This window comes from Pleurodeles waltl, chromosome 4_2 (assembly GCF_031143425.1).
Source record: "Pleurodeles waltl isolate 20211129_DDA chromosome 4_2, aPleWal1.hap1.20221129, whole genome shotgun sequence".
In the NCBI taxonomy this organism is placed as follows: Eukaryota; Metazoa; Chordata; class Amphibia; order Caudata; family Salamandridae; genus Pleurodeles; species Pleurodeles waltl.
The window spans coordinates 371,210,764-371,237,498 of NC_090443.1; the positions used below are offsets into that span (position 1 = coordinate 371,210,764).

Sequence of the window (26,735 nt, forward strand, 5' to 3'; positions counted from 1 at the left end):
AGCAGCCCTTTTTGGCATTGTTCACACAAGTACAAGCGCTGGTCTAGTTCACAGCTCGCATAATCTAGACCTCCTCAGAGGTATAAGACCAATCGTAGTATGAGTTGGTGCTGTGTCACGCTGTTTCTATTGAGTCTTCTATCACAGTGTTTACTCAAAGGCCAGCCACGTCTGCTACTGTATGCCACAATTCCGATGCTTCCTGGGGATGTGAACAAAAAGCAAGTGTCATTGTCCACCATCCATTTCAAATTGGCTAGAAAGTGTAGGGCGTATTTTATACTCCTGTACCAACGTCTCTGTTTCACTTCAGTAAAGAAGCCATCTGCTGTTGCACAGCTGCAGTGACCTCGGGAAAAAGCATTACTTTGCTGTTCTTGATAAAATAATGCTCCTTTTCTCGTGCTTCCTGAAGCAGCAAGTCGGTATAATTCAGATCAGCTTGGAAGGCTCCTCAAAGGTGGGGGGTTCGCTGGAACTCTGGGGGTTCTTTCCAGGGCATAGAACACAAACAGTTTGTCACAGGCCACCACTTCACCAGAAAGATCACTATGCAAGGCCCCTCTACTTTCTCTGCCAGCCCAACCACCTATATGTTGTTCCTCCTCACTCGCCCTTCCTCACAAGGTAGCAAACGCACTTGTTTACAGAGATCTTCCATTGTGGGCTTGAGGTTTGTCAGCTTGGCCTCGATCCTATTGATTTGAACTGGCATTTTCCTGTTTTCATCACTGTGAAGATCTAGGTGAATCTTTTAAGGGAACTGTTGATGGTTGAACGGTGAATTTAAGGGGGAGGAGTCTCTATTCTTTCGCTCTCCACTACCAAGCATCTGAAATGGCAATAAACTACTTTTATTTCACAAGTGATTCAAGATTAACTATCAACGACGAGTTTAGCTGCTACTGTACAACCTGTGCAAGCAATTACCTCGATCTACGTTGTGCACCTTCGTGAGACCTGCCGGTGCAACTGATGTCCCTATGACTCGCTTTATTTCCCACAACACACCTCGGCTCCTGTTGTTTCAGTGTTTGTGAGACTCTTCATCTCTGCTCATCTTGAGGGCCCGTCGTGCGGTGAGTTGTGCACCGACATCGTTTTGGATGGTGAGCGCATCACTGTGTTTTCTTCACAGCCGTTCCTCCCCAGTACATTCCGCAGTCTGGGGACAGTGACCAGTGGCAGAGGATGTGTGAGTGCGGCGCGCCTAGCATTGTGGGAGATTTACCCGTTTAAATGGCAAAGGTACTCCAGTTGGATTCCTCATTGCCCGTTGACGCTGGTGCTTGCAGGGTTGAAGGTTTTCCTTTGCCGTTATTGCCTGTGTTGCGGACTTGCTGTTGAAGGTGCGCCATTGTGTGGAGACTTGTGGGAGTGACAATTGTTTGAACTGCTGCGGACGTTTTTTCGATGGTGCGGTGAGGAGCACCATCATGTGGTTTAACCTGTGGAAGTCAACCATCGCGAGGAGCACAGAGCGCAGCTTATCTGTTCCACAGCCTGAGCACTACGTTTTTGTTGAACATCTGCCATTTGTGACTGGAGCGCCGTTTCCCACAGACGTGGCCGTTTCTACTGTCACATTTATTATAGCATCAGAACGGTTGCATCCTGCCGCTCTCGCAGCTCAGGTTGATATGTGGACACAGTAGGTTTGAGAGCTGTGAGGTCACGGATTGCTAGAGTAATTATCATTGTATGCGATGACACGCACACCTATTTTGAGACTTAAAGAAGTTCTTTTTCGTAATTAACGGTCGTATGCACAGCATCATTGCTACTACAGGTGCATTGTTTTGTTTTGAAGTGCGTACACTCATTAACTCTTGTAATTTTTTTAAAATATTGTTCATAACATCTGAAAAAGTGAGTGTTCTCCAGGAGTGTCAAAGCTAAGTTATTTAAAAAAAATGTTAAGTGTTGTGGTGTTTATATGTTATACATTGGTATATCCTAAAAATACAGTCTGTAACTCCTCCTCCTTCTTTTTTGGAAACAGTTGGGGCCTGATTTATGAAAAGTTAGCGCCACCTTAGCGTCATTTTTTGACGCAAAAGCGGTGCAAAATTACAAAATATAAATATATTTTGTAATTCTGCGCCGCTTTTGCGTCAAAAATTTACGTTAAGGCGGCACTAACTTTTCATAAATAAGGCCCTTGGTGAGCCGCCAGTTAGGTGGGCAGTGCGGTTCAATGCATTTGAAACCTAGCTATCGGAGCTTCCAGGTTTCGGGCTGAGAGAAATAAATATTTACCTTTACACTCATTGGGCTCTGAAGGAACATTTGCATGCAAACGTCCGAGTTGCCACAGGAGAATGAAGAAAATTATGAATTTTCTGAAGCTGTAAAGAAACGCAAATTGTGTTTTGATAAACAGTCTAGTTTAATGACATTACAATACAATTGTTTTAAATGTAAACAGGGGGCTGAAGAAGACGTAGATGCATACATTTCTGTTTTACTCAGATGAATTGCAGATTACCAGTTTGAAGATGTCACTGATCAGCTAATCAGGGATGACATTGTGTACCACTGCAAAGTTAAACAGCTTAGACAGACACTTTGGCATTAGTTAATCCATCACTTGATGAGACAATCAAACTTGCTAAAGCAATTAAATTTAACTGATCTCTGTCAGAGAACTGGATGACAAACCAATATAAGCTATTTTGTAAAAGTTGAAAAATCTTGCCAGGCAACTACCTACGGTGGCACAAAAGAATATGACATTCGTGTTGGAGATAAGGTACTGAAACTTTTAGTAGATTGAGGATCCGGGATCACCATGATCACGCATACTCTCTTCAGTGAAATGTGGGGTGAAAGGACATTATTTCCTCCGGATCACTCTCTGGTTCCATACGAGGGACGGAGGATAGAGTTAATGGGCTACATTGAAGATATCACGGAATTCAAAGGAAGGCAGGTCAAAGGCAAAATATATGTGGCAGTAAAGGGTCCAAACATTTTAGGCTGATTCCATCATGTGTTATTTGGGATGATCCTTAGACCAGGGGCCAGAGAACAAGTACTGGTTGTTGACTGTGAAGCTGTGGTAGGTGGGTGGAGCAAGAGGTTCCTACTGTGTTTGGTGAGGAGTTAGGGACAATTCAGGGATTTAAACACAAAATTAGAATCAAGGAAGGAGCAGTTCCTGTAAAATACAAATGAAGGGGTGTCCCTTCCAGTGTTAGAAATGATTTTGAAAAGGAACTTAGAAGCCTGTGTGAAAAGGGGATCAAAGATGCAGCTGAATCCTCTCTATGGCTCTCTGCACTGGTGGTGGCTCAGAAAAGGTGGAGCCAATTGCCTCCCATCCTTTACCTAAAATTTCAGATTATTTGCATGTGCAACATGTACCACCATTTTCTCTAAACTTGATCTAGCTAGCGAATACCATCAAGAAGAACTATATCCTTCTTCCAGACATTTGACAGCATCTATCTCCCACATTGACATTTTTCAAAACCGTAGGATGCCGTTTGGACTGGCCTCTGTGACCTCTGTGTTTCAGAAGGTCATGTGCAATCTGTTGAAGGATGTTGAGGGGGTCCTGGTTTTCCAGGATGATGTATTAGTGTATGCGAAGAATTTTGAAGAAGACAATATCATTCTTGAACGTGTTTTAGGTGTTTTCACAGATCAAGTTGTTGTTTTAAAGAAAGAAAAATGTACATTTCTCTGTAGTAAGGTGAAATATTCGGGACATGTTATTTCCAAGGATGGTCTGAGTCACAAACAGGGTTTAGTGGAATCCATAGTTAGAGCTCCACCTCCCTATGACAAGGCAGGGGTCAAGTCATTTTTAGGTGTATGCAAATGTTATTTGCACTTCATTCCCAGTCTTGCTTCCAAGGTAAGACCCATTAGTGATCTTCTAAAGAGAGGCACAAAATTTGCTTGGTGTGAGAAGTGTAACTCGGCATTTCAGCATATTTAGTTGGAATTGATTCATAGTGAAGCTCTGAAACTATTTGATCCAAGAGTATCTTGTTGTATCACAGTGGATGCCAGCCAGGTGGGTCTTGGAGCCACAGTTACAAAGTCTGTTGGAAACAAGGAACTCACTATACCTTTTGCGCCAAGGGTACTTAGGGAGGTGGAATTGCAATGATCAGTAATTGAAAGAGAGTTGCTTGCATTTTGCTGGGCAATTGAGAATTTCTGCATGGACATGTGGGGAAGACAGTTCAGGTTGCAAACTAATCATAAATCCTGGGTGAACATTTTGAGTGGCGGGAGTAGCAAAGCATGCTCTCCACTAATATTACAGCTATCATAAAAAGTTATGCAATAACATTTTGAGATCAGTCATATTCCTGCTGGAAAGCATATCAGAATATATTTTCTAACTAGGCTTCTATGTAAGAACAAAGAGGAATGTGAGGAAAATGTGAAACTCTCTGATTTTTTGGATGAGGATTTTGAGGATTGCCTTGTTGTGTCACTTGAAATTCCTGAAATCAAGGCATGTTCACAAGTAGTATGGAAGGAAGCTATGTCAGAAGATCAAGTGTTACATTAAATCATTGACCTAGTCAAGAAAGATTGGCTTAGGGAGAAGGTTCTATCACCATTATTACAGCCATTTTGCAAAGTGAGTGGGGAGATTTCGGTTGAGGATGGTCTGGTTTTACAATCAAATAGGTTAATTCCCCCACATGCCCTGAGATGAAGCATTATTGCTTATGCTCATGAGGCCCATCTTGGGGCATCTTTCACTAAGAGATGGATTTGTGAGTAGTTCTGGTGGCCATGCATGGACCTTGAGGTTGATGAAGTGGTTGGGAATTGAGTAATTTGCAAATATTCAGGCAAAAATCTAAAAGTCTCCACTCCTTCTCTTATGCCTATAGAATGTCTGGACGGACCATGAGTCAAACTGGGCATACATATTATGGGTACATATGACTCTGTACCAGGTGGGTCCAGGTTTATCGTTGTTCTAATTGATTATTGTTTCAAGTGGCTAGACTTAAAGATGGTCAAATATCCCAATGCTAGCACAATAATCACTTTTCTGGGAGAAGTCTTTATAAGGGAAGGATTTCCGGAATACATTGTATCAGATAACAGTACACAATTTGTTTCTGAGATAATGGAGAGTTTTCTGCTGGAGTGTGGGGTCAAACATTAAAAAAAAATATTTGTATCATCTTTAAACAAATGGACTTGTAGAGAGGATAAACAGGGTGGTGGGGGAATGCATCAGTTGGACCAAATGCTTGAAGATAGATGTGGTAACAGCTGTGCCCAGCATGCTATGGTTTTACAGGATCACACCCCATTCCACCAACAAAATCTCTCCATTTGAACTTTTGAGGGGGAGAAAACCTAATACTCGTTTCCGTCCAGTGTGGATGCCAAAGTAGATAAAAAGTTAATCAAATGTTGAGCGATTGGTGGAGTTAATGAAAAAAAATGTTGAAGTCTCTCAAGAGAAAAAAAAAGCTGGTATGACAAGAAGAAGTGTGCCAAAGCTGTTCAAGTCAAGATTGGTGATTTGGTTAGAATCTTTGAAGGCAATTGTTTATGGTTGAATGATGGGTTGAAGGTGGAGGAGCCTCTGTACTTTCGCTCTCCATTACTGAGCAGCCAAAATTGCAATAAAACTACCTTTATTTCACAAGTGACTTGAGATTAAGTATCACACTCCCATGGAGAGGAAGGACAGAGAGTGTGACAATAAAAGAAAGTATGCAGGTGCCTTAGTGCCCTACTTAAGTTTTATTGTGTATCTCCCTTCATGCACCCTGAACCCAAGGGTGGAAAGGTAGTCTCAGGATTAACAAAGGCCACATCTAGGGTACCAGTTGCTACCCAGTTGCTATGTCTAACCAACACCTATGGCTAATTATAACAGAGAAACCAAAGCAAAAGGCAAAGCAGAAATTGTGGCATACCAATAGTTTTATTAACAATGAGTTGAATCTATGTAGCCCACAGCCAAACCTCCTACACAATAGTCAACATGCAGGTAAATTGAGTCTAGAAAAGGTGAAAGAAGTGGGGTAAATCAGAAGGAAGTGAGGAGGCACACATTTATGTGAGTGAAATGGAAGACTTAGACAAAAGATTGCTGATGATAATTGAGAAAAAATAAAAACTTGACACCTTAAATCTAGGCTACAGCTTGAATTTACCCTCCCAAACACAGAACAGAAAATATTAAATTGTGTTCACCAAATCTGAAATTCCATTCGATTAACTTGACAAAGTGGAGAAGATCGAGGAAGGTAGAGTGAGACATAAAGAGAAAAAATGAAAGAGAGATGGAGAGAGAGAGAGTTAAAGAGAGAAAATAGTTACAGGTTTGTTTTGTGTGTGTGTATAATACATTTTCTTTGGCATGATTAACAAAAAATTGAGCAAAGGAGTGTCTTCTAGGAAAGCTGTCATTAGGAATTCCTGAAGTGATTCCTTCTCATTCCTATGACTGAACACTAATGATATCACCTACTAGGTTTCAACCACGGGGAAGGAGGAAGTACCGTCCTGAGCTCAAGACCAACTCTAAAATGAGTGTTCAGCAGGCTATACAGATGACAACTCAGATGCCATGGTAGTGAGATTTCCATCTATGAGATAGCCATGGACCTTGATTAGCTAGAACAAAGGATGTACCAGAAGTGAATCCACACAGCCTTTGACCCACCTATGACATCACAAAGTTGACATTCTCTTCAATACCCGATCCTTATACAACCTTCTACTTTGTTCAGAGTGGCTTCATAAAGGGCAAGGTATGCAAGCTATAGACAATGAACAGGATTTTAAGAACCCAGTTTACTTTATAATCATGTTGTTGCCTTATAGACTAGGGATACCAAGTTTCCAGTTCCAATAATACTGGTTATCCCTCTTTGAGATCGATGCCTGAAGCACTATCCTCAGAACTGTAATTTTCTGATGCTTTGTGAATGGGTAGAGGTGCCTCTGCACTCAGGATTTATCAATCTCCTGCCGGAAACTAATTTTAATATGGTGTAGGATTTTTAACACAATTATTTTCTTAGTGGGCACAGCATCTACATTTATGCCACATTTCCAGTTACCTACTATCCCAGCTATGTATGTGCACTGTATTTAAATAGCCCTCACCAATAGGTGTATTGAACTCAAGTAGCCTTCAGCTAGGATACCTTTACTCTGTAGCGTGTGAGGATAAGAAGGAGTGTGAGAGCAGCTGCGTATTTCCAAGACGTTCTCCTAGTGGCACGTGAACACACTTACCTGAATCCAAGAAATCCCTCATTAAGATCTAAACTGAGCCATCTTCTTATGGACTATCATAACATATTAGTACCTAGATATAGCAAGGAGCTTGAAAATAAATGCGTACACTTTGCTGTCAATATTTGAGCCTTGAAAAGTAGAGGCACATTTCTGCAAAACATGTGCTAGCTGTTTATAATGGCAAACCTCATCGGAATTTAGAGTCTGATCATGTTTTTTGTTATTTCCAGTAACATATATTGTATACTGATTGTATTGCACAATGACTCTCCTCCCCTGACATCGTGCTCGTACCTGCCCACAGTCCACTTGCGGAGATGCTGTCATGGCAGCAGGTTGTGGTTGCCGTTCACCGCATTGAAACAGAGTCCTTAGCCTTAGCCATGGAGTCATTACAGGACTTACATTGTGACTCTGGGCTAATTGGTGCGGTGCTACTGTGCATGGCTTAAGTCAGGTTAAAACTGACCCTCTGACTAATTTGCCACCTGGGCTGATCAGGCTGACCTTCTTGGTTTTCCTCACAGCATGGACATCAGCTGTACTGTTTCTATTGCTCCCCATAACCGCCACTGTACCTGGCCCACTCGGGGGGGTGGGCGGGATAGGGTGTTGGCAGGGTGGTCAGGACGGTGAGTAGTGTGCAGCGCTGTGCTGCTGTGATTTGTTTTGGGTGGCCTTGCTGTGGCATTTTGTGCCTCCTCTACCACAGTGGTCCCCAGCAGCTCCCCAGACTTTTGACTTTGAGCTCTCTTCTATTTTTTTCAACAATAGGGGAATAACCAACCGTCTACAGTGCATGCAGATCGTTGAGGCCAGCCATTATTGCCACTATTGCCACTCCACCATTGCTTGGCTTGTGTGGGTGGAGACGGCGGCTTCAGCAAGACCAGGGGTAGATGATAAGTTGTGTGCTGGGGTTGCTGGTGCTGTTGTTATTGCTGATGTGCTGTGCTTTATTGATGTGTTGAGGCCATAATCACTGTTGGAGGGATGTTGCCTAGAGTGGATTTGTTGTTCCAGAGCATTAAGCACCAGGAAACGGGGACTGACTAACTTGACTCGAGGTTGCTGTAGCTCTCCTCTGATTCCAGTAGTGTTTGTCAGCGTTTGTAGGAGACTGGAGGAGGAGGTTGGGCGCGGCTATCCCCTTTGGTTTTTATCTTTTGGAGGCACAGCGGGTATGTGGTTCCTTCCTTGCCTTGCTTTTACCAATTGACATCTCTTTGAATGCTCATTACCCCTCAGCATTAAAGTGGATTGTGTGGTTTGTGCAGATTGGGTGATCTTGTAATTAATATAATGGGAAAGAGGAAAGTGGGTGGGCCCCAAACTATTTCTACACACCTAACACATCAACTTCAATCGGTCGGATGATACAATGTGCCATTAGCGTAATCAGCAATGAGATTGATCTTCCAGAGAGGAGACTATCTCTCAGCTCTACAGAAGCGATTAGTTCCAAGAGTAGACATGCTGATTCTTCTGCCTCAGGCACCCTTTTTGATAGTGTGCTTGAACAAATCCTCTTTCCAACTCCTGTGGAATATCCAGACCCCTGCTCAATTCTTAGCCCTTTTACTCTTGCCCTGGCCAAGCTCCAAAACTGGGTAACAAAATCTCAATCTGTGGAGGTGGCTGTCCAAACAGAGATTTTGCAGTCTTGTCCTACTGTGGTTCAAGTGGCAGCACTGGATAACCACCCACAGGTAGACGGACAGGTGTGTGACTCTTCACTTACTTTTTCCAGAGTAAAGAGCTTAAAAGAGGATAGCATAGTCAAGTTCAAGAGCCTTTTGCAGACAGAATTATCCACAGTTCTTGCACAGCTGGATACCATTGAGTGTCTTCTCCTTGACTTCAAGTAATTAAGGAGACCAGATGAGCAGTCCCCCAGCGCATCTCCCATCACAAAAGCCAGGGAGAGGATGGGACAAGGATCTTACCTAAAAGTCTCTACCAATCTCTCCTCTTGTTTGATGGCCTCAGCACATGCAGGCCCCTCTTACACCCCTTAAGATTAGGGCCTAATATTGTGGAATCCAACCTAAGTGGATGACTCTCCACCATCAACAAAACAAGCCGAAGTAAAAACGGGTCACATCCCACTAGCGTTGCCCATGATCCAAGACTAGCCAAGGCACAAGCAGATGTTCAACTGATATCGCAACCCATGATCAATATTCCTCCTGCCTCCTGTCCCTACATAATTACCTTGACCGGAGTACCACCTTTGTGCTCAGATCAGCGGGAAACCCAGGATGATCTGTATAATAAGCCTCTGAATTGGCTAGTTTGCTATCTGAATTTTCTGCTTGATTTGGCTAATACTATTCTGCTGACAAGAAGGGTGGGTAGTATTGGCGCAGGGCACGTGGACAGGCAGGGGTATTGTACTATCACCAACTTTAAGTTCACATCTTTGGTATACCACTTTCTTTTTGAGTCTATGAGCAAGCCGCAAGGTAACACAAATATTGTGGTATTGTCATTGGGGTAGTTTTTACAAACCAGGCCCCCTATTTTGCGAGTCAGTAATAGGGCACCATGTGGGGGTCTACCAGGAACCAGCTTTGAGTCCTCCGCCTGCCTTAGCTCTTGGATTAACTACCCACAATTGCTTTGATGTGTTGGTAGATATTGACTGACTTGATGAGGCAGGGAGTGGCCCCCACTGTGTTAATGGTTCCAACAATAAGTGTTTGGTCACCAATTCTATCATTAAATTGATTTCTTTGAATGTGGCAGGGTTTTCGCCCAGGCTGTGCAACCCAGAGTGGGGTGTTTTTATAGATGCTTTTGATATTTGTTTGTTTCAAGAGGCTTGGACCCTCACCCCTTTGATCGCTCCAGGTTTGCTAAGTACTGCCTGGAGGTGACTTTTTGCGGTAGAGGTAGTCCCTCTGGAGGTGTAATAACCTGGGTCAAAACCTCCTTAATGTCCAAAATCAAGTAACTCAAACTAGGCCCAACAGATTTACTGTGTATTAGTCTGATCTTGCAAACTAATGTTACGTGTAACATATACAATGTTTACTGCAGGACATCTGGGAACAAACTTGAGACAGAAGTAATTTGTGTGTTGTCTGCACACTTGGCGGCCCTCCCTGTCGAAGTGGTTAAGTTAGTGGGGGGTGACCTCAATTGCTAGTTTGAGCCACTTTTGGCTTGATACATTGGAAGAAGACCAACACTGGTCCATACCAGAGAGTACTATTCCCCCAATAAAAAATGGTCCCCCTTAGCAATTCAACTTTATTCCCTTACACTAAACTAAGCTTTAGGAGCCTGTAATGGGAGGTCATCCACTGATAAAGATGGCAATTTTATGTTCACTCAGCTGCAGAGTGCAAGTCTTATTGATTACTTTCTGCTCGATGTCCGGTTGTGGGTGAATCTGATCAACAGCGATCACAATGTGCTGGCCCTTGAGATAAAGATGCCAGTCCCCATTGCTCAGGATAATAGTAATGAGCCCTTTGATAGAAGGCTCATCCTATCTGCCAACAGACACAGGGTCAAGTGGAGCTTTGCTATCCAATCAAAGGACTCAGTTGGACAAATATATAACTTGGTTGCAAATAGAATAGGGGAGCTGGTGCTACTACTGGATCAGTCTGGGTGGAGGGGGGAGGATTTGACCAATTGCAGTAACATACACCTAGAATTGTTTCAAAACCTGAAATAGTTTTTTATGCAGAATCCAGTCATGTGGGTAAGAGAAGGGGACCCCCCCCTACATGGTAAACAAACCAGTGCAGTGAAGCAAGAAGGGTGTTATCTTGTGCCATCAAACAACAAGATCATTTAATTATAAACGATACTGGAACAGCCTACAAACTCCCCATTCAGGATGCAAAGAGAGAGTGGGAAAGGAGGAAATGAGAGGGATTCTTAGCAGCCATAATGCAAGGTGATTCTAACTCCTGAAATATAATAGTGACTAGTAGTCTGGAGGACTACTGCCCTACTGAAAATATATTTTGATGTCGAAATGGGTCGACCCTTTTTCTAATCTTTTTTCCATCATAGAGGTGATTGAAGCTCCTGCACTGTCTTGTAACCTAATGCTGATCCATTAGTTATCAGCATTGAGGAGGTTGTTCTAGCCATACAAAAAACTGTCCCCCATAAAGCCCCGAGGATTGACAAGCTTCCAGGGGATCTTTTTCGGGACAAGGCAGAGTTATGGAGCCCCTATCTCACCTTATTTTTCAGTACCATCATGAAGAGGGCTGCAATTCCACCATCATGGGCAGGGGCCGAGGTTATTCCTATTTTTAAGAAGGGTGATTGTTACCTTCCAGCCAGCTATAGGCCTATTAGCCTAATTGACAGTACGCAAAAACTTTTTGCAAGGGTTATTTTGTCTAGATTGCAGAAGTGGATGTCCACCGAAGAGATAGTTAACGGCCTGCAAGCTGCTTTTTAGAGAGGAAACCAGCACCACTGATCATGTATTCTGCCTCCAGTTGCTGTACTGGAAGTTCGTCCATTTAGCGCAGTGCCTCTATGTGATGTTCATCAATTTAAAGTTGGTGTTTGAGCTTATACCCCGATCCAAGCTCTGGCATGTCTTTCCTGGTGTAGGGGTCCCCCCTTATTTGCTGAAAATAATTATGAGGCTGCACAAGAATAATGTTACCCAAGTCAGATGTGGGCATAAGAGGTAATTGACAAATCTGCTTCCAGTAATTAGGGGGTCAGGCAGGGCTGTGTCCTTGCCCCCACCCTTTTTACGCTTTTCAGTAGTGATCTGGCAGACTTTGTGGACCATCGTGAGTCGGACGCACCCTTTTTAGGAAATGCCAGGGTACTGGCTATGATGTTTGCTGATGATACGCTGCTTTTGTTTAAATCCCCCATTGGCCTCCAAAAATGTTTAGACATATTTGGTAGTTTCTGCAAATTTAGGGGCCTAGAAATTAACATTGCCATAACTAAATACATGGTATTTAACTCATGTTCCTCCACTCGCCCAAACCCCATGCTAAGAGGGCCCCCACTGGGACATGTACATATATTTGATTACCTGGGAGTTACCCTCACTCAAAACTTCAACTGGCAAAATCAAATAGTTAAGCGTAGTTTCAGGCTAAAGCTAAATTCAGGGGGGATTGTAAAGTTGCAAACGGTTCACAATTTCATCCCATCTCCCCAGCTCTGCAAGTATATAACCAGCAGGCACTGGGAGCTGCCCTATATGGTGTTGAGCTACAGGGACAAAGGGATGTGTCCACTTTAGCAGAAGTTGAAAGCCGCTTCATGCGTCTACTGACAGGACTCCCCCTTAGTACCCCATTGCTCCTCCTTAGGCTGGACTTGGGTCTTAAGAATGTCTCTGATAAAGCTAGCTTAAGGCCCTTATTGTATTGAAGAAGAGTCTGGGCAACGCCCAAGCTGAATTCATATCAAACTGGCTTAGCGAGGGTTTTGCGCATCTCAGGCACTGGCGACCTTGCTTGGTTGAAGCATGTGGGTTGGTTTGTTTATGGGATGTGCCTCAGGAGGCCTGCTTGATATCTAAAGGCCAAATCAAGAGTGCATTCTAGCAACACAAACTTAGTTTAGCACAATGCAGATCTAATTTGGGCACCCTGAGTGCAACATTCCTCCAGCAGAAGGACAGTTTTGAGGCAGAACTGTTTTTGGACGAAATTGAGCCTGTTATTGCGAGAAACTGTACTTGCAATTGAGATGCAGATCGCTGCCAGTTGCTACTTTTACTGCTAGTCTGGGGGAGAATCGAGGCATGGAACTGGGAAATGTCAGCTATGTATTGCTCCTAATGAATCAGTTGTGCATGATTGAGTCTTCTGTCCCACATAACAGTGTTTTAGGAGGAAATGGATTTCGCCTCTTTGCCGAAATCTAGGGGTTGGGGCACATAGAGAGTGACTGAGGATTTTATTATCAGACACAAGCTAATAAGTGGTCTCCAGGTTCTTGTTGGCCATGTGGAAAATCAGACACAAAAACATCTCCTATGGAGCCGCTTAGGACTAATGATGTCCAGCCTAACCATTATAACTGTGTTCATTTTCTTGTTACTTTTAATTATTATTCTGTGCATGGATTTGATATTTGTATGCAATTTGAATCTGTAGTTATTTTACCACAGAATTTTATCTTACAATTGTTTTATTTTTTGTGATTTTTATGAATTCTGATGGCAAATTGCCAAATAAATGTGTTGTTGTATTGCTCAATGTGTATTATTGGTTTTGTCTTATTAAAATTATTTTGGGGGATATGAAAACATTGGTTTTCAACAGTGTATGATATTATAATATTTTGGAATTTCACCTTTTGTCAAAGGTTTGCACACTTCACAGCCTTCCCAAAGGTTGAACAGATTAAACTGCAAGAAAAAAATGTTCAAAAGTATGTTTTTCGGAAACATTTGAACTTTTGATTGTCGTGGCAGAGTTTTTGTAGTAAAACTGGGTTTGTGAGAAAAATCTTTAACAGCTAAAGGTTTGCAGTTTACAAACTTTTGTAATCTTTTTGAGGTCTGAAATTTGTAAACTTTACAAAAATGTTTTACTAAAATTTGCATTTGTCAAGTTTTATCTCTTCACATTGGAGATAAGTATCTTATGAAATCTAAAAGATAAGGCAGCCTACAAACAGAAAAATGTAAATAGTTAACTGTTTCAATATATGTCACAAGCAGCACTCAAGGAGTAAAAGACAGGTGAAAAAGACCCTAATGAAAAAAATAAAATTCGACCATAAATAGTTTAACTCTTCATTATAATATTCTAATTAAACCACACAAGCTTTACACTCACAATTGCAGATGAACTTATGCGCACACTGCAACCATGCCGGAATCAATGCAGATGTTGAAGGTCCACTGGAACCAAAGGAGAGGAGCTGAAAGGCGGAATAAAAAGCAAAGAACCGACTCAGAGATCACTTTATAATCATGAATGGAAATCAGCATTGGTACCAGCAGTATTATGTCCCAATAAGGCTCCTTCAGATAGGACTGAAAATAGATAGATTCTGAAGATCTAGAAAACAGCTCCTTACACAGGATTGAAAACACCTCATGAGACAAGACCCAGACAACACTAAGCTTGATGAGATTGGGAGATTCCCATAATGTAGATATGATGAAACTGGGTGGAAAAAACCTTTCATGATAGATGGAGAAAACCATTCACCATACTGCCTGAGATGGACACAAAAGAAGTTAGCATATGAGTTAACTCTCAAAGGATAGTTTGCACGGTTAATTAATTGTGGTAGTGATAATAAAATTCCTTTTGAGAGCTATATGATTTCTTTCTGAAGTCATCTTAGAAAACAGTGAATATGAGTCAGGGCTTGTTCTACGAAAGGAAATATTAGGTTGTCGCCTAACCGCAGAGCAAGTTCTAGTAAACTAAAATATGGACTCTGTGCCATAGAACTGGAGTTGAAAATGGTCACTTTGCAAAGGCCAATTAATATCCTTGCAACTGTCCTGGAGGGAATGAATAGGGGTATTCAGTAGCTTTTGCAATTGCCTATCTCTACATCATAACTTGGAAAACATAAAACACCATCCTCTGCACTCTTTGAGTCAAGTGCCAACCAAGTATGGTTGCAATAGAGGTATGGTCTGGGCTAGTGGAATTATACAATTGGGTGGTTGGGGCATTGTTTTGCTAAATTATAATCTGCAGATTTTAACAAAAAACATTTTCTAGCTCAAACAGTTCAAAGTTACTAAAAACGCAACTGTACATGTTGTCACGCAGTTAAAAGCCCTTTGCAAAGGTTGAATGGTCACCTTTCCGTTGCTTATTGCTATGTTTGGGTGTTAAACTGGTACTAATAAGGAGCAACCTATGCCCAGATAATGTTAACAAGTGTAATGACAAACAAAATAATGAAGCACTACAATAATATGTGCCACATTACGCCAAATAATTGGCCTTTTTTTGTCGCATAATTTTGTCATCCATGCCGCATAACCTGGCCCTCTCCTACCGCATAATTCCAGCACCCTGGGTATGGTGATATGGAAGTACATTCTTTTATAGATTTAGGAGATTATTACAGGGCCCTCAGTTTTGCTAGTGATAATTCTCAACTCCCACAATTAATGATACTGGGAGGATGGTAACTCTCCGGGTTTAGATTTACCAATAATCAAAGATGGAGCCCGAGATTAGCCCAAAAAATGTGGAATTACCAGGGAATCTGTAATTCCTGGTCAGATTCCAGTAATTCCAGAATAATTATGTGGGTATTCACAAGAATTTTGACTGCTTACAGCAGTAAGTGTCCCTGTGGAAACATCACCGGATCTACGATTTACCACAAATTTCTTAGTCTCGATGGGGCCAGTTAGGGTCGTATTGGGACAGAAAATAGTCCCTGGCACCAAATTAAAAGTGGCTGAATCAGTGGCTGAATCAGGTAGCTATAAAAGTGGCTCACATTTGCTTAATCAGTGAATTTTAAACTTGTAAAGATAAGCTTAATAAGTGTTTTTGCAAAGTACGGGAGACTGCGAGTATTTGTGCTTGCTGCAAGCAACATTTGTGTTAATATCAGGGAGATCAACAGTGAAAACCAGCCCAAGAGACCATAGCACAGGCCCAAAAACAACTAAAAACACAGCCGACACACTGTGAGACCAGTCCTGCGAGCACTGCCAGATTTCCCTATATGCCATTATACTTTGGAGCCAGTAGCTATTCCACATCATTCATTTAGTGAGGAATCAAACTATGGCTCCTATTTATTCTCGGTTTGCGCTGAATTGGAGTGATTTTTTTTACGCTAATTCAGCGCAAACTTAACTCCATATTTGTACTTTTGCACTAGACACGTCTAGCACCAAAGTTATGGAGTTTACGTCATTTTCTGGACGTGGAAACCTACCTTGCGTCAATGAGGTGCAAGGTAGGCGTTCCTGTGCAGAAATCAATGCCTTAGGGCCATATTTATCCACGTGCTAAAATCTAGCACGGGCAGATGGGGGCCTTAAATAATGGCCCTAAGCTTGCTTAGCGCCATTATTTAATGCCTGAGTCAGGGCAGGCGTTAGGGGACCTGTGGGACTTTTGCCATGGTCTGAGACCATGGAAAGAGCCCACAGGTGCCTTTCCCTGGCCCCAGGGACACGCTCACCCACCCCCACCCCACCCACACCAGGAAGACACCTAAGGATGGGGAGAACCCATCCCAGATAAGTAGAGGTAGGTATGGGTAAGTATTTCATTTTATTTTACAAAGCGCCATGGCGGGGCCTAACATGGGCCCCCCTACATGGCACTGGGCCCAATGGCCATGCCCAGGGGACATAAGTCCCCTGGAAATGGCCATTGGGCTGAGGGGCATGACTCCTGTCTTAACTGAGACAGGAGTCATGTCCATGGGGTTCTAACGTCAGAAAATTACGCTAGTCTGGGCAGAGGCATTTTGTTTGCCTCTGCCCGTACTAGCGTCATCCTCTGACGCTAACCCCCCTGCTCCCCCTACGCCTCCCCCACCCGGCTAGGGTCCTTTTCTATGATGCTAGCCGGTCCTTACCGCCGGCTAGTGTCATACCATAAATATGACGCCCGACCGGAGTCTTGGTATAGCACTAGCCAGCGGTAAACTTTTTGACACTGAACTGCATTTGTGCAGTTCAGCGTCAAAAAGTTTAAATATGGGCCTATATTTTTTGATTCAATACAAATAATTGGTCAAGTATTTGATTGAATACTGGGCTAACTTTTTTTCTCTTTTAAATAAACCCCTATGTACTAAAGCATGACATTCAATACAAGATATACAACTCTCGAAAGAATGTGAGTTATTCAGGCGAATATTTACACTTGCAGTTTTTCATCAAAAAGTATAGTGCTGGCTTGCGCCAAATTTGTGGAATCCCGCAAGCCGGCGCAAAGGGTGGGCTAGCGTCTGGGAAAATGACGTTAGCCGGGTGGGGGTGGTGGTATGGGGGAAGGGGGTTTTTCACCAAAAAAATTACACTAGGCTGGTTAGAGGCAAAAAAAATGCCTTTAACCAGTCTAGCGTAATTTCCTGCCGCAAAACCAACCACACCACATGACTCCTGTCTTATAAAAGACGGGAACTTGCGTGACAAAAAAGATGCAAATTCAGCGCAAACAGAGTATAAATATGCCCCTCAGTTTCTTTAATTCCCTTAATTTTCATCAGTATCTCTTGAGTAAGTAGAGCACTTTGTGACACCTTCTTCGAGGAACTTCAGTCCCTCTGAGCAGGCATTAAAAGTGCCGAAAAAAAATGACTCAAAGAAATCTTTTCGATTTCTTTGTGCCATTTTTTCAGCCCCCCCCCCCCCAAATGGGGGAACGCCCCCTTTGCATACATTATGCCTAGCGCAGGCATAATGTAGCACAAAGGGTTACAAAGTGGGGCAGTGGATGCAATGCGCCACTTTGTAAACATGGTGCAGCGTTTTTGGCCACCTAACGCCACATTAGTGTAAAAAAAAATGACGCTAATGTGTTGTTAGAATGGCGCTAGGGGCTCTTAAATCTGCCTGTTGTGTTTTTGCAAACACGTGCTGATTGCTTTCAGCACTGCCATATGAGCTGTGGTGCTAAGTGGCAGAAGAGAGATGCAAAGTGATGTATTAGCAGGAACGAGACATAACTACCCTTTCAAGGAAGGAAGATAAGACATAAAAAAAACATGTTTTCTCTCTCTGGTATTTGTTTTATTATACCATCAAGAACACGTGTCATGGATGTTTTGAAACAGGACTGAAAAGCCGAGGTGAAGGACGGTGATGCATATCCCATGCACAGACGAGCATGAAGAATCCCTCCTCGGCAATCATGCAAATTCCTCTAGCTAAAAAAATAGAGTTTTTTTATTTCATAGTGGTACAGTGGTGCGTAGAGTTATTTACAGTGAAGCTTTGTTGTGCCAACAAGGAAGTCTAGAATATTTTGTTAATCTGTAGTCAAAACACGTTTTGAAGTTAACAAAATCATTTAGATTTAATCGAGTTATCCAAAATCCTTCCTATTTACCTGGTGCTTATGCTCATGCACTTTTATCAAACAGTGGATGTATCGCTATGACTCATTTCAGGCTGTGTCCAATATTTCTGTCGGATTGATTCTACATGGGTGCTAACATATTTATCAGTAACAAAAAGTAAGTGCAAAGGAGAATAGTATTTTTTTAACCCCTTCAGTTTCTTTTTATTGGTGGTTTCTGAATACCTTATTTGCATATTAACAAGTATTTAGCATTCTGTGAATGATTTGATCAGTGTGGTTTGGCACTTGATGTGTGAGCATGGAGGGGAAAAGAAGGTGTAAGCTAAGATATATTAGCTATTTACCTCTTTCCGGCAGTGAAGATGAGCTGCACACTTGCAAACTTCACAAAATGGCTAAGACTCCTCACAGCTCTGCCTTCCGGACACAAATTGAGGTCGAGGCATAATTCAGGAGCCGGCAGCTAAAGTTCTGCAACAAGCTAAAAAGCAATCAATATTAAAGAAAGATGTGGTCGTGGTGGTGACTCTGCAGAAGAGGGACCTAGCGCTACAACTGCAGGAGAATATATTGTTAAAAAGGATTTGGCACAAGTCATAGATCACATTCAAGAAAGCCTGGAGTTTCAAAGAACCTCTCAGCAGGAAGAAAAATACATATTATTTACGCAATATATGTTAAACCTTCACTTCTTGAATTACCACCGCAGGATAAGATTAGGGATTCAGACTTTCAACAGTGGAAGGAGTTAGATTTGTGTTCAGCACCCAAATTTCTAGTCAGAAGTTATGCCGCACTAAATGGATTAGACATCATTCCACCTAATATGAAAGTGAACTCCATATTGGCGCTTTTGATTGGGAAATCTGCTATTAAAGATGAAGAATGCTCATGTTCTGACATTGTTTACCAGAAAATAGATAGTGCACTAAAGAAATCTTTTGCCTCTGATAATTTATCTTTGAAAGCAGCTGCGTATGCAACGTATGCTGCCCAGTCTATGGTGTGCTATTTCAACCTTTTATCACAAGCTATCCAAGAAGGTACAGATTGTGCTAACATCTTATTACAACTGGAGCAACAGACAAATTATTTGGCAGATGTTTCATCTGACAGAATCAGATATACTGCCATAGCTTCTGGGGCATTGATTTTGGCACGTCTAAAGGTTTGGGCTCGGGACTGGAAAATTGTTTATTTACAAAAGCAGCATTTCTTAAAATCCCTTTTGAGGGTCACCAGTTCTTTGGAGATAAATTAGATTCGCTGATCACCAAGACACACAAAGACAGAAAACACACACTGCCTTATAAGTCCTGCAATTTGGTCACAGGTCATTGGCTTGGTATTTTCAGAAGTACTAATTTCCCTAATAGTATTAACACAGCAACAGGGAAAGATAATCCTCTTGTATCTTAGCAACTACATCATGGCAGTCAACAGTGCTACACACACAGACAGTATTGGAGGTATTTCAAAGTCACAGGTTCCTAATAAATGTTGGGATGTCCCACCTAATCTCAGCCCAGAAGAAGATTTTCATAAGGGCAAGATTTGAAATCAACAGAAATTTGGTAACTGTACCAGAGAAGAGACTTGAGAAGCTATTATCCCACATAGCCTCCTTTGATTTCTCAAACCAAGCCAACGGCACAGGATTGGTTGCAGGTTGAGGGAAACATGGCGGCAACTATATTTCTTCTACCGTGGATGAGGCTCCATCTCTACAAATTGGTGAGACACATTTTGCATCATTAGTCCCGGTACAAAAAGATCTTCTCCTGCCAATTTTGAGAACTGCCTCAATGAAAGAAGGGCTCTTTTGGTGGTTAAACATGGCAATCTGCCAAAAGGAATTACTTGGACTGTAAGACCCAAATAAGAGTGACAACAGATGCCAGTTCTTCAGGTTCGGAAACATGGGCAGAAAACCAACAACCTCAAGGAAGGTAGTCAGCGGAACACAGAATGGAGTCATCCAATTGGAAAGAATTGCTAGCAGTCCACCTGGCCTGGTAGGCATTTGCTCAGGAACTACGAGGCAAAGTGGTCTTAGTTCAGACAGACAACACAACAAAAATGTACATCAACAAACAAGGGGGAACAAGAGTTCCTTCTCTTCCGTTGATAACGGATCGCATCTTCAGTTGTTCTAAACAGATTATCACATCCCGAACAGCAATTTACATTAAAGGCAAAGCAAAATAAAATGTGTTACTGGACAGACTCAGTTGGGAGATTCCCCCACCTCCCTTAAGACTTGCCTCAGTCGTCACATATTCAAATTGCTTTGCATCAGTTGCGGTCAACCAATTGCAGATATTTGTGCAACATGGCAAATGGTTCTTGTTCCCATGTACTGTTCAAGATGGATGGAAAAAGACTTTTGGAATCTGGATGCCCCTTTTTACTTCAGTTGGATCCATCTCCCCTGTCATTTCCTCTTCTACAGGTCAGCAGTCTAAGAAAGCTCAGATATAGAGGCTGGAAATCCAGAGGTGAAGGTTGGTAAAGAGGAGTCTTTCCAGCAGATTAACTTATTCAATAAATGCATCAAGAAGGCGGTTGACTCTGAAATTTTACAAAGGACGTGGGTGCAATGTTTCCCATTGATGTGAAAAATGGTATATCTTCCTGCGTATTGCTAACCTTATTCAGGTTTCGGAATTTTTACAAGATGGGTTTGAGCAAAGTCTCAAAGTACCAACACTCACAATTCAATTTGTGGCAATAAAAGCCTTTAGACAACCCTGTGCAGAGTCTAAGGATATTTTTGGATCTAGTAAGCAGAATATTTTAAGGGCTTCTTCATTATAAATCCTCAATTGGACCCAAATTCCCAGTCTGGGATTTAACATTTCTATTGAAAGCTTTAGTCCAACATCCCTTTGAACCCGTAAAGTCTATTTCTCTAGATCTGTTGACCTTTAAAACTTTTTTTCTGCTTGCCATAACCCCTGCAAGACGTTTTGGAGAGTTAGGTTTTTTTTCCTATGGATTTCCTTTTTTGAGAGTTTTTATGATAGGATGGTTTTTAATCTAGGACCAACCTTTGTCCTTAAGGTAAAAAATACTTTTTCGTTCTGAACAGAAAATAATTTTACCTGTTTTCACTTTAATCCTCAGACAGAAGAGGAGGCAATTCTCCATTACCTTGATGTCAAGAGAACTTTACTGGTTTGGATAGATTTCAGGAAATCAGATTGCAGGGTTCTTCCCGTCTCTTTGTTAATTTAGCATCTGGGAGAAAAGGACACCAACTCAGTAGATGAATAAGGTCGGCTATTGCTTTGGCATGCGAAGAAGCTTGTCAGAACCCACCTGTAGGTATGGAAGGGAGGTCAACATGAAGAACGGCTACTTCCTGGGAAGTGTAAAACTGAGCTTCTTTCGTTGAACTTTGTAGGGTGCCTACGTGGCCAACCGTCTCAATGTTTGCTAAACATTACAGAGTTTTAAAAAAAACTGAGTTGAGAATGTGTTTTGTACTAAAGTGTTTTCAGCTACGATGGAAATAGTTGAATACCTTAATAGATGTTTGACAGTGCATGAGATACAGCTATGTTTTCCTGGTCTTGTATACATTGCTTTGTATATTTCAAAAGTAATTCATCAAGGCAAACAACCCTTAAGGAGGTAATGTTTGATTACTTACCAGTAATTGCATTGCTCCAAGTGGGTCCCTTCAGACTAGGCGAATTTGATTAGTTAATGCTTGAGTCAACTAAAAAAAGAAGACGTGGAGGGGTGAGAGAAGTTTATACCTTCATTCAGGTGGTGGGTGTGTCTGAGACTAACTGCCTTTGAAAAGTAATTAATCTAGGAAAAGGACCTAATCGGAGTAATTCAATTATTGGTAAGTAATCAAGCATTACAATTGCAATTGAATGTAATGCACTTGTAATACTGCAGACGGGATATGTGTCACATTTGTACAAAGTAACCTGTCCACCGAAGACTAAATAAGGGGATAAGGTATGTAATGTAGTAAAAGGAATGCAAATGTGGAATATTTGGGGTGCATCTATAAATCTCATGCTTTCTCTGGGCAATAGTCATCTGGATAACCAAGGAGACGAAGACTAAAGTAAATAGGACTGGAGTATGAATGATACTTGAAAAGTTCCTTAGTGTACACAAAGGGATTACACACTCCCTTGTGTCCCTTGCAACAGTATGTATTCATTTCATATTGTGTTGGATTATATTCCACTGGGCAGAACCTTGATGCCCATTTTGAATCAGAAAATTTGATGACAATGGATTCACACTCAACATGCAATTAACTTGAAAAATGAATCCACGAACACAGACTCTTGTTCCCATTTTTATTGGTATAATTTAGAAGCTTCTGCTAACATGCGTTTCGCTCAGGCTGCGTAGCCTCTTATCTTTCACAAGACTCCAAAGGTGAGCATTTGGTCCTGAATACAGGCATAAAATGATAATGCATACGAATGGGAACACAGGGGCAACTGATAACGCGTCCCCTCCTAGGTACTTTACTTCCACGGGGACTCGTTTTAGGCCAATGAATCTTTTGACCCTGATTGGAGACACCTTAAGACGAGATATCTATTCTGCATTGCAATCAATAAATCAGTGACCTCATCAATATTCACAATAACAAAACAACCAAATCAGTTAATATCGTTAATAAAAATCAAAACACACCATGACCTTTCAGTCATGAATAACCACACAACCTTTAGTAAGATTTAAGATATTTATTCCCTATTTGTTACACTCTACTAGCAAGTTCATTAGTCTCAATACCAACCAACACATTAACAATGTAACAATATGGCAACTTGAATAAGACTTTATCAAAGCAAAGATCACGAACATTAGAACAAAGCACGACGTCAACATGAATCAACTTTAGCAGAGTATCAATAGCACAGTATTCAACAAAGCAAAGATTCAGTCATTTGTCTATTTGCACCCAATATTAATGAATTCCTCAACTTACCTCTAATTAGCATCAGCATGTTGGGCTTCATGCAAAACAATTTAGTAACACAAATTTAGAAAACATCTAACTATGGCCTCTGTCAAAAGAGCAGTTGGTACCTAGAAGTGAAAGGCAAACAGACAATTACAATTTATCATCATATAGTTACCCTTCGTAATGGGTCAGCATACAGAGTCAGTCTTCGTCCTCAGGACAGCAGTCGAATCGCCATCCGCCAGGATAGAATAGAAAAGTTCAGCAAAGTAGGGTAAGAAGGAATTCTTCCCTCATAAGGAGGAGAAGTAAGTATCGGACAAGGTAAAAAGTGAAAATGGTTTTAAGTATCAGAACAGCAAAGACTAAGACGGAATATCAGAGTAACAGCAGGGGTGTCCCTCTAATGGCTGATCTCTCTTTGTATCACGTTGTTAAATTGAATTTGCCAGACAAGTCTCTAATTTCCAATTGGTCAATGTTTGGTGCATCGTTATCTCTGTCCAATAATCCGGTGATCACCTTGCAAGAATTTTCACCTAAGACAGTTCTCATGCAGTTTATTGGTTCCTGTGATTGATGTCTTCAACGGGTAGAATGTCAGGTAAGAAAAGTTACACTCCTCGCTCCAGTCAGTAGTTCCATTGTCCTTACCAGTTTAGGCGACCTTGTACCTGTTGCGAATTACACTGTTGCATTCGGCAAGAATGTCTCCTTGAGCAAGTCGGGTCTCATGAGAAAGAATTTACTACTGTTACACACACATTTCTAGCTTCTGGAAAAGTGAAGTTTTCACGTCCGATATCTAAAATTGGCCCAGGGACCTCTACTTCACAAAACTACTGACAAGGGGGAGCACAGCTCCCCTCACTGGCTATATTTGGCCCCAGGGACCACCACCTCTCGGGAGCAGTCCCAAAGGAAAAGTGGGGGGGTGCTGCATGACCCCCCCAGGCCATTTTCAGACCTGGGGACCACCACCTCCCCAGTGCTAGCGGTGTGCAAAGTAAAGGAAGTGTCCCCTCCTCAAGCTATTAATGGCCCTGGAGACCACCATTCCCCCAGGGTTGGCTCCCTATCTCCCGAGGTGCCCACCCTCAGTAGGTAGCAGTTTGCTTTCCCTTGGCAGGAGCTATGACAGCTCCCTCCAGGCGAGCGCAAACTGTAAGTCTGCTCCCAGTAGGCTGGAGCAGGAAAACTACTCCAGCTCGATGAGAGCTAACTTTTCTCTCCTTTTTTTTACTGCCTGCTGTCGAGCAAGGGAGGGGGGGAACATAGCCCCCTCCTTTAATATGGCGGGCCCCAGGGGAAGAGGTCTCTGGGGCCGAAATCAGCCCGGGGAGGGAGGCTGTGTGCTCCTCTCCCAGTTTGGCTACCTTTGGAAGTTTGGCTCCTTCGGCCATGCATGGCATTGGGTTGGCTGCATGTGGGACGTTGGCCACAGGGCCTGGCCGCGTGTGGCGGAGGTTGGATTAACATATGGTAATTACATTTACTTTATGTTACAAAAACAAAAGTTACAGGGACGTTAGGAAATAGATTTTAGAAGACCTTAAAACTCACTAAAAATCAAAGGTTACAGGGATGTTATAGTTAAGCTCAGAATTTACACACAAAGCCATAGAAATCCATCAGTTATAGTTAGAGTTATCTCAAGAAACTATAACTTGTGCCCTAAGGTAACTATAACTCGCACCCTCCCCATGCAGTGCTAATTACTCTACATATGACATCACCCATTAGATTTTCTATGACATCATTAACAATATCACAGCAACATTTGAAATTATTGATGAGAAGTCTGCGGAGGCTTGAGTTATAGTGACCTTAAAGAATGAGTTATAGTTGCTTGAGATAACTCTAGCTATACCTACTGAATTTTTATGGTTTTGTGTGTGTAAATTCTGAACCTAACTATAAGGTGCCTGTAACCTTTTTTTTTTTTTTAGTGCATATAAAGATATATATGTGTTTAAATAAGTATATACTTATATATAGTATTAAATATTAGTGGGATTTATTTAATTTTTATATGAAAATATTTAACATTTACTACTTTAAACTATTTATATTTTTAAGAAGGCAATATTTTGTATATTTTTGGACGATAATAGTGTCAATGTTATTTTTTCCCGAAATGTTGACCCTCACCAAGTTAAGTCCAGGAGCGCGACGTTGTGTATGTTTGTCAAGGATATGTTTTACCACGGTATTGTGTCAGTGATCCGCTCATGCAGGGTCCTGATTCGAGGGCCTTTTTTAGTCCTGAGCAGGTGGAAAAAGTCAGCTCGTCTGCATGTGATTTTACAGGATACGGAAAACCAGTTAAATCGAAGTGCAAGAACCCTGGCCCATGCAGAATCAGATGGTCGGGGGTCCTTTGGCAATACAGCTCTGGCCATCTCATAATGCGGGCCTTTGTTTTGGGAAAGTAAAAGCCTTGCTGCGGAATAACCAACAGTATCTTTTCTTACAAGTAAAACAATGCTAGCCACTCGATCATCCAACAAAATAAGAGGAAATGTGTTCTTTGCACACATCAGCTGCATACATCTACACGGGCAAAAACAAACAATTTGTGCAGATTTGTAACGTGAAACTCTGTACGTCTACCGACACTAGATAGGAGAAATGGTTTCTGCACTTAATGTAAGTACAACAAAGCACACTGAGTGCTAAAGCTTGATCTAATAAGCTATTCCTACCAGTAGTGACGTCGAGCGATAGCTGTTTCTGAACATCGCGGCTTTCTGTTAGCACAGTAGTTTTTGATTAGATTATCAGTTCAATGAGCACAGCGTGCTATATTGTCAAATAGAGTTCTGCTATATTGTCAAATAGAGTTCCCATTAAGAGAACAGGGTGTTCTTTCATCTATACTTTTCCCGTGATACCCAGAGTTATCTCAGGAAATCATATCTGGTAGATAGCGTCCTTCCATACATCTGGAAAGGGTGAAGTTTTTTTAACTCAGGTATCTTCAAACTGTGGATGGACCGCCCTAAGGGGGCCTCAATTGATCTGGGGGGTGGGGACGTAGAAGAGCATTGTGCTGGTAAGAAGGAGGGCTTTGTTTTAAGCTGAAAAAGGAGCAGCAGTAAACCGCTCTGTAATGGGTCATTACCAACATGTTTTGCCATTTATATCCAAGCTAAGAGTTTGTGTAAAAAGAGGGGGCACAAATACTCTTAAAAACCATCATCCCCAAAAATCACACTGTGGATACTTTTACAGATCAGTAAGGCCTGCCTGTCCAGAATAGTATGTTTGGTATCATGTATTTGATTGCATTTTTAAAACAGTAACAGAACTTGACTACAATGTTTAAATAAGTCTAGTTATATTTATATATTGCCAATTTAAGAGAATAATTGAGAAGAATTCAGAGGGGGGCCAATAATTTTTTTTCACTGGGAGTGTGGCTTTAATATGTTTGGAGACCACTGTTCTAGCTTTATGATATTTGTTTGACTTAAACTGGAGAGTGGTTGGCGATCGTACGAGACTTGATAAGATGCAGAAGCTCCCCATGAGCATCTGCTTAGTGGGGACAAGCATTG

General features: G+C 41.8%; 1 long non-coding RNA gene across 2 annotated transcripts in view; it reads left to right on the forward strand.

Annotated features, from left to right (window-relative positions):
• The first annotated feature begins 890 nt into the window (after positions 1-890).
• Positions 891-26,735, forward strand: part of LOC138292740 (uncharacterized) — a 60,031-nt gene continuing 34,186 nt past the window's right edge. For both annotated transcript variants that reach the window (XR_011202780.1, XR_011202781.1), the window contains exon 1: positions 891-1,109. This is a non-coding gene — a long non-coding RNA (uncharacterized lncRNA). The remainder of the gene's footprint in view (positions 1,110-26,735) is intronic.